General features: G+C 32.0%; 1 non-coding gene across 1 annotated transcript; it reads right to left on the reverse strand.

The window, feature by feature from the left end:
- Positions 1–9,303: 9,303 nt before the first annotated feature.
- Positions 9,304–9,410, reverse strand: LOC120281578. Its single transcript, XR_005542716.1, has one exon. It is a non-coding gene; the product is annotated as a small nucleolar RNA R71 (small nucleolar RNA).
- Between the last annotated feature and the right edge of the window lie 520 nt (positions 9,411–9,930).

Raw genomic sequence — 9,930 nt, forward strand, 5'->3', positions numbered from 1 at the left:
GCATTATGTTATGGGGGATCAAAGTTTATTGTCAAAGGATATGTTGATGGTAATTATGCAGGTGATCCTGATATAAGAAAATCCACTACAGGATATGTGTTCACACTAGCAGGAGAAGTTGTGACCTGGGCTTCAAAACCGCAGTCAATGGTGGCTAAATCAATGACAGAAGCATAATACCTAGCAGCTACATAAGCTAGTAAAGAAGCAGTGTGGTTGAAGATGGTGCTGGAAGAACTTGGGCACAAGTGAGAAAACATTTCTTTATATTGTGACAACTAGAGTTCTTTGCATCTTGCAAGAAATCCATCATTTTATTCAAAGACAAAACATATCAAAGTTCAGTACCACTTTGTCCGAGAGAATATGGAAGAAGGAATAGTGGATATGCAGAAAATTCATACAAAGGACAACCTAGCAGCACGACAACAAAAAAAGCTTATTGTGACATTTTTGAAACAACATTTTTACTAAGTGTTGCTAAAAACTATTAAAATGCCTCTTAAGCTATAGTTGTAATAAATGTCGGTATACTTTTATTTTTTCCTACCTTTATAATTACATTTCTACTTATAGTCACAATAGATTTTTGTTTTACGATATTTTTGAAGATTTTAGTGGTATTGTAAGAAATTTTGGTATAATATTACTTATTAAGAAGCTTATTATGACCTTTGTAACAAATGTCATAATTCAATATGACTTTTATTGCATCATTTTATTATGCCATATTTGAAAACGTTATTTTAAGTTAGGATATACATATATATATATATATATATATATATATATATATATATATATATATATATATATATTAAAAAAATGGAAGATAATTTGAAATAACAAAAAGGTATTTAAAGAAAAATAAAAGCAACAATATTTTGAATTTCAAGAGTGCCAAAATTTGGCGGCAATTTCTTTTTGTGAGAACCAAAAGCTATGTAGTGGCTTATATAAACAAGATCTATAAAACAAGAAAAAACCATAGTAATGTAAAAGGCCAAAACTAAAGTTCTTGTCCAGAGAAAAAGTAAGTATCTCAATTTTTCTTTATTCCACAGTATTTTTTGGTTTGTGTTTCTTGTATTTCATTTAAATATTTAATTTGTTGTTTATTTTGGTGAATGATTGATAGATGATTAATTTTTAATTAGTTTTTTGTTATAAAAAATGTATGAGAAATTTAATTAATCTAATCCTAGGGTTTGGGAATATTATTTTTTATAAAAAAAGATCGAATTTAATTGGAATGAGATCTTCAAAATATCACTTTTTTGTTGGAAATTAAAATATGTTTTGGCTTGTCACCTTCATGATGTGATGATGGAGAGGTCATGATATCATGCGGTGGTCATGACAAAGATCTAAGGCTTACAATTTTGATATTGTCTTTTACTTTTTTATTTAACCCTAGTTTTGTTGGAGTTTTAGAATTAGCTTCATTTTTATAAGGTTCTTGCTATGAGACACTGATAGTTTTGGTGAATTTTTGCAATTTTCCCCTTATATAATTTATATTTTTTATAAGGTTATCGTTATAGTTATGACCAACACATAGGTCATAGGTTTGTTGAAGTTTTATATTTTATCCATTTCTTTTAAGTTAAATTTTTTAAGGGTTCTTACAAATTATATATTCTCCATTTAAATAAAAAAAAGTTTATTTATATTGTTTTTTATGCAAATTATATATCCTCCACATAGTTTTTTTTATATATTTCAAATTAGTATATTATTGATTTTAATATATCATTTATGTCTATATTTAATTTAATTTAATATTTATTGTTATATTATATTGATTTTGTTAAATTTAAAAAATTATTCTAGGTTGGAGATAGCAGAAGTAGTCCTTGTTCTCAATTAACTATTTCTCAATTTCTTTATAGTGATAATAATCCTATTGATGGCATGAATTTTTATAATATCATATAATTACAATTTAAAATTTAAAATTTTATTGTTTATTAATCATTTTTTAAATTGATTTGAATATACACTGATATATTTCTATATTTTATTTTGAAGAGAAGAGGCCACCATAATAAATTTTAAAAAAAAAATCCAAAGTTTGAAATCTTAGCTTTATTATATTATTTGAAAGCTATTTCTTTGTGATTTGTAGATCATGTTAATATTATTTTAATTAGTGATTATATTTTAAAATTTTTAAATTATAAATTTTATTATTTATTAATCACTTTTTTTTTAAAATTGATTTCGATATCTACTAATGTAGTTGCATATTTTATTTTGCAGATAAGAGACCACTATGATAAATTTGAAAACAAATCCAATGATTGAAGTCATAGCTTTATTATAAATTTTGAAAGGTCTTAATTACTAATTACATTTTTAAATTTTTAAATTTTATTTTAATATATCACTTTTTTTAAATTTATTTGAATATTCACTAATGTATTTGTATATTTTATTTTGAAGATAAGAGGCCACTATTATATATTTAATGATTTGAAAGATTGAAGCGTTAGCTTAATTATAATGTTTAAACGCTATTTTTTAAGATTTGTACATCATGTTAACATTATTTTAAGTGGGATTTTTAAATTTTTTATGAATAATTTTAATTATTATTTTAATATTTTATGTAAATTAATTTCTAGAATTTAAATTTTATCTAATATTTAAATATTAAATTGTATATAAATAATATTTAAATTAGTATTGTGAAAAATTATACAATATTTTTCAACACTAGTGAATGTTGCATTTCGTTGTTATCCACAAATACTATATGGTTAAAACAACAATAATAAAATATCGATATAAGAGTTTGAAGAGACATTTAACAAATGTTACTAAATAATTCTTGTACAAACATTTATAAATAAAATTTAATTTTAAAATTAGATATGATGAATAACTTTTAAACAACATTTACAAATATTGAGTTAAATTCAGATTCACAATTGCTATTTTGTTAAACCAATATTTACAAAAGGTCGATATAAGTAATTTAAAATATCTTTAACAAATATTACTATATAATCTATATAACAATGATAACAATTGTTGCAATATTTCAAAATTAATGCCATAAAAACTTCTACATTTGCAAATGTTGCACAAAATAAAAAACATGTTGTTTAAGACATATTTAAATGTTGGAATAAAATCCATATAAGACTATTTACAAATGTTGGAAAATATCATAATAAATGTCGGAATATATAAATACTGAAGTTTCTTGAAAATGTCACAACAAAGTATACCGACTATGGAAATTACAACATATAAATGACATTTGTTACAAAAGTCAATATAGAGTTATTACAATGGTTTTTTGGCTATTTTACGACACATGACAAATGTCACAAAAACTCTTTCTTGTTGTAGTGCAGATTTTCTGACAAAGCAATCAACACTAATAAATTTATATGGTGTCAATTCTCATGTGGCCTGGTAGAGACATAAGCAACATTAAATGGCAAGGTAGAAAGAACGGTGTAAAGACCTAATTAACTTTCAATCAACTTTTCAAGTGGGAGAAATGTAAAAATATTATGATTCTAGGCTGCATACATGTGATGTTTTTGTTTGTTAAAAATGGTTGCATTACTTTTGGTTGGTGGGGTGAGATTAGGTGGGTTAATTAACCGTTAATCACATCACACTCTTGCCTATAAAAGGGCAAGAACATGAAGCCTTCATTGTACCAATTGAGAAGAAGAAGAAAGAGTGAGGAAGAGTAGAAGAGAAAAATAAGAGAGAGTTGGTGTTTTTCTCCTAATATAAGAGAGAGGGTTGTTCTCATTATTATAGAGATTGTAATTCCTAATTTTCCACTATACTGAAATTCTTCTACCTTGTCCGTGGTTTTTACCCAAATTTGTATTGGAGGTTTTCCATGTAAATTCTGTGTCCATCTTGATTGTTGTTATTTTTCAAGTAATTTTGTTGTGACCCTGCTCTACCTAGTTCCATAATTTCACAACACTGAGTTTATAATACAGACAAAAAAATTTTACCTCTAACTAGAACAGGGACATATCTACTAGTTGTTCACTCCCCGCTAAGCTATTATACTCCTAATATGCAAAAAATTAAAAACCAGATTATGAGCTTGACAGCCCAGTAAGCAACCCACTAAAAATAACTAGGATCGTGTGAAAATAAAAAATTCAGAAACAAAAACAAATCATGTCAGATTTTACAGATATTTATCAAAAATATAGGTAATAAAATCAAAGTGGTTCAACAAAATACATCTAATGACAGACAGAAATATATGTCTCCAAATCACTATAGCCAAAACAAAATATCATAGATCATTTGTTTACCATCGGTAACCCGAGTCAGAATATCAGAGATCATTTGTTTACCCTTGGTGACCTTAGCCATAATATCAGAGGCCGTTATTCTTCACCAACGAAACGGTGTGAAACTATAGTTTCTTAACATAGCCAGAGTTTCATGTCGACACGGTCAGTGTTTAATCCCTAGTGATAGGATTAGCACCTAGTTAAATGGATACTAAACATATTTATATCAAAATAAGTTTGATATCCAAAAACCAAATAGAATATCATAATTCCAGACAGAATTTCAGACAGGTTAGGATCTGTAGAATAATTCGGCAAGCAAACATATCAAGATACACATGATCGCATTTTTTATAGCAAAATAATCTAATTATATTCAAAATAATTGGCAAACTTAATAGTTCAAATGTTGACAGACAAAATCAATGTTTCAAAAGTTAACAAACATGGTCAAGATGTGGGAGTTTATATTTACTTGAAAGAAAAATAATTAAAAATTGTAAAAAATATATAATAACAGAAAATGAATTAAAACTCAACAAATTATTTAATATTATATAAGAAATCTTTAAAAAAATTTAATTAAATAATAGAATAAATCCATAATTTTCGGTAATAAGAATATATATATATATATATGTATATATCTGTGTGTACATATATATACATTTATATGTGGTGTTACTTACCTGATTAACTTCCAAAAACTCTGAATCCCAAATCAAACAAGTTTCCTTAGAATACCCTATATTAGACAATGAGGAGTTCCGAGGTGTCAAAAACCACTACAAGATAAGCAATGAGATTTAAGGACAAATTGAATTATCCTAAATTCTAATCCTAAGGCATTTCAAAATATTAACCATTAAAAGTCCATGCAAAAATTTACGGGCTTATTAACTTTGCAAGATATTGAAGAACTACAATACTTCTATGGCCTTACAATTCTACAACAACATAAAATTATCTGAAAAATTAAACAATTCTAAACTAACTCATTCACTGACATTGCATCAGACTAGTAGAAGAGAACTAATAAGAGGTTCAAATAATAAGGTGTAATAGTATCTAAAGAATAAGATGAAATTATGGTCACTAGGGCCTCGACAGCATTAAAACTATAGGACGCCACATTAGCAATAAAAAGTCAAAGTATAGTGTTTTCTCTGATCAACCACTCATCAAACCCTATATATATATATAAGTCTACACATGGCCAGATCCTAAACTAAAGAACAAGAAAATATTTATGTATATGCATCAGAAACATAAAATGATGTTTTAAAAGAAGCATGAGATATGAGAATTATAACTTAATGGGTAAGCATCCAATTACATGAACTGCTAGAAAGACATTACTCCAATGTTGTTAAGCACTCCTTTTACTCAGCTGTGGGGTTCCAAAATCAAAGTGGACTTATACAAATGTAGAAAATAGAGTGACTAGGAAGAATGAATAGTCATGAACATAGGTTATCAGAGACTCTTAAATGACGACCTGATTAAGGTATTACACAAATAATGTTGTGTTTCTAAATTCTTCCTTAAAAATAACCACGACAATAAACTGTTAAAGAATGATCAAAGCCTCATGTAATTATCCATGTGGCAGCCAACGTGGAATATTGTGAATCAGTTAATTTGGTTTAATTAGTTAAGTTGTCAGTTATTTGTAGTTATATTAGTGGTGTTTAATAAATGCAACCTTTGATAGAAGGATGCAATTAAATAGTGTAATTGCTACTATAAATGTCTCAAATTGTAATGAGAATTAATTCATTCATTTCATAATGAAAAGTTAGTTACATTCTTTGAAATCTCATTCTCTGCAAATCATTTCATTTTCTATGTTTTACTCTTCAAAGTGGTATCAGAGCCAGGTTCCCAAACGATCAACGCAATATGGCAAATGGGAGTGCATCTCATCCTATTATCCCAGTGATTAAAGGGGAAAGCTATGATTTCGCGAACATAAAAATGAAAACATTGTTCAAATCACAGGTTTATGGGATTTGGTGGAGACTGGATATAACAATTCAGATGAAGATCCTGCAAGATTGAAGGAAAATAACAAGAAAGATTCAAAGGCTCTATTCTATATACAACAGGCAGTCCATGAAACCATTTTTTCCAGAATAGCAACAACAACAAACTCCAAACAAGCATGAATAGCTTTGTAGAGGGGATTAAGGATCTTCAAGAGTAATAATTGTGAAACTACAAACCCTATGGCAAGAATTTGAGACATTGAACATGAAGCATAATAAGGTAGTGCAAGAGTTTATTTCCAGGATGATGGCAATCATCAATCAGATGTTGGTATTTGGAGATAATATCACTGATCAAACGGGCATTGCAAAGGTATTAAGAGGTTTAACACCATGTTTTGATCATGTGGTGGCATCCGTTGAGGAGTCTAAGGACCTCACTCAATTATCAATTGAAGAACTTAGTGGATCACTTCAAGCATAGGAAGTGAGCTAATAAGTCTTCTGTGATAAGAATGTGAAGTGTTCTTTCCTTATGATAAGTATTACTTTTACAAGGTTTAAGTGCTAATACATATGTATTTGTGTTCTTTTGATCATGTAGGGTTGTAAAGCTAAGTATTGAGAAAAGAAGCCAAAAGTATATCATAAACGCACTATTTGGTGGAATCTTGGAAGGAACAAATGCTTGAATGTGTGCCAACCTCCATGAATTCAAATCATTACAATGAGTTGGAGGGGCACAAAGGCAGTCACATTTGCGTATCCCGACTTGTCAATTGATAACAAGATTTTCACCAATGAAGCCTTTGATTGAAGAAGAGTTGCGATCTACAGCATAAATGTGTGCCCGTTTATGTTGCCTCGATGAAAAGTGTGGAATTGAGAGTGTTTTGGCCGAGTACTGTAGCAAGATACTATAGTAAAATAATGTAGCAAGTATTGTAGTAGTCACTGTTCACAGTCTGCCGAAAACAGAATTTCCAGAGAATCCACACGGGCATGTGAAAATTCCACACGCATGTGTGGAAATTCCACAGGCCATTGTGGTAGATACACATGGGCGTGTGGATACAGGATTCCATCCCTATTTAAGCCGTGATTCAGCCCAATTTTGGGAATCTTTTCCCTCTCTTCTCTTCCACTTTTCTCCATCGTTTGGGAGGCCGTCGACTAGGGTTTGGAGAGGCTTTGGCAAGGCTTTTGAGTGGTTTGAGGGATTTGAGACCGCAATTCGCTTGGAAGAAGGTTATTGGGGAAGTTTTCATCGGCGTAGATCCAGCGAGGTATGCCTTAGGCCGGACAAGGGGACTTTTGGAGAAGACTTGGCTACTCCACAAGACCATTGACACCACTACCGAGGGGGTTTTCTTATGGAATACTTGTTTTTTACTTTCGATTTCACTGTTGATTATATTGTGCTCCACGGAAAGCTAAACCGCCTAGTCGGTACTTGGATTTTGTAAACCCTAGGATGTTATTATTTCATTGATCTTTTATTATCCTTTCCTTAATTGATGTTTCAATTGAGTTCCAATCTTGAGTACTTGTGGAATAATTTATCCCATAGAGTGATACTAGGGTTGAGAGTCTATCTTGGTAACCATTGTAGATGAGTGACACACTATGAGGGTTAGACATTGCTTGATTGGAGAGGGCTGAGAGGGTGAGTCGAGAGGTAGCAAAGCATCCTCTTTCCCCTCCGATTGTGATTTATCCTACCTCCATTTCCTTAAGTTCTTTGCGGTCATAATAGAGTGAAGTTCTAGAGGATGAACTCTGCTGGGGCTCAGTTGCGAGAGCAACAGAGTGAAGCGTTGAAGTGACTCTAGTGTATGGGGCTTAGATGTGACTAGGGCCCTTTCGCCTGGACCAAAGGATTAGGTCTATACATAGGAAGAGGGTTTATCACTTGGATTCCCTAGAACTACATGAAACTTTACACAGTGTGAGGTGTTGAGACTGAGCGATTTCTCCGCTGGGATATAGTGTAGAGTTAGTCATGGTTGACCTTAGATTTGAGACCGTGTGCTTAAGGATTTTCATGACACATTGAGCATTGATTAGGAAGTATAATAGTTGGTCTTGCACTTGAAACATTAATCCTAGGGGAAGCATTGCCCGAGTACCCCACTTCTATTGATTGCCTTACCTCTTACTTACTTTTGGCTCTCATTCTTCTTTCCTTTTTTATCTTTGTTTTCATTACATTTTATCGATACTATCATTGTTCACTTTCACGTGGTTAAGTAGCAATTTAAGTATTTTTATTAACTACCCTATAGATATGATAACTCACTCACCAGGGATTTATTACTTGACAAACCCGTACACTTACGAGTCACACGCAAGGGGCATTGTCAAGATTTTGGCGCCGTTACCAGGGAGTTGGCATTTAGAGATACTTTGTACTTTTCTATCTTAGCTATTCATTCATTCTATTTCATATCTTCTTATCCTATCATCGTTCAAATTTGTTTTCTTTCTTTTGGTGTAGCTCCAGGTTATGACCCGAGGGAACCCTTCGATACTAATTGAAGATGATCCTGAACTTGAACGTATACTCAGAAGAAAGGGGTAAAGAACCTGTGCAAGAACCGTCGAATCTAGCTGAAGTGGAAGTTAAAGGATCTGACAATATGGCGGAACAGAATAAATAACAGAGAACACTCTCTGATTACGCCAGACCGTCAGTATTGGGGATACAATCTAGCATTGTGCAACCCCCGATTATAGCTCTGAACTTTGAGCTGAAGCCAGCATTTGTCCAGATGATACAGTAGTCAGCGCAATTCAATAGTTTGGCCGATGAGGATCCAAACAATCACATTGAGAACTTCTTAGAAGTTTGTGACATGCTGAAGATCAATGGTGTTACGGATGATGCTATTAGATTGAGGGCTTTCTCTTTTACTCGAAAAGGAAGAGCTAAGCAGTGGTTGTATTCTTTACCACGAGCATCCATCATGACATGGAATGAAATGGTCGAAGCTTTTCTTGCAAGGTACTTTCCTCCGGGGAAATCAACAAAACTTCACAATGAGATATCGTCATTTGTTCAGATGGAGCTCGAGGCCTTGTTTGAGACATGGGAGCGATTCAAGGATTTTTTGCGGAAGTGACCACAGCATGGATTCCCCGACTAGATGATCATTCAAACCTTTTATAACGGGCTGAATCCAAGTACAAGACAACTTCTAGATGCCGCTGTAGGAGATACAATGGGGAATAAGACCCCCGATGAAGCCCGACAATTAGTAGAAGAAATTGCTATGAATAGCTACCAATGGAATGTAAGGGAAAGGAAGAAAGTGGCCGGACTCCATGAGATCGATGCGGTTACATCGTTGGCAGCCCAAGTGGAGGCATTGAGTAAGAAGTTAGACACTCTAACTTCTCCTAGATTGGTGGTTGTAATGAATTATGATGGATGTGGGGGAGGATATACCCCATCCGATTGCTCGATAGCCATTGGTGGTACTTCATCCATTGAGCAAATTGACTTTGTGGGTAATGCAATGAGAAACCAAGGCAATCCTTATAGCAACACCTACAACCAGGGGAGGAGGAATCACCCAAATTTCTCATGGAGTAACCAAGGGAAGTAAAAGGCCATAGCATAGCCGGGTTTCCAACAACAACAAGCCTGATTGCTT

Source organism: Dioscorea cayenensis, chromosome 17, assembly GCF_009730915.1.
Source record: "Dioscorea cayenensis subsp. rotundata cultivar TDr96_F1 chromosome 17, TDr96_F1_v2_PseudoChromosome.rev07_lg8_w22 25.fasta, whole genome shotgun sequence".
Lineage (NCBI taxonomy): Eukaryota > Viridiplantae > Streptophyta > Magnoliopsida > Dioscoreales > Dioscoreaceae > Dioscorea > Dioscorea cayenensis.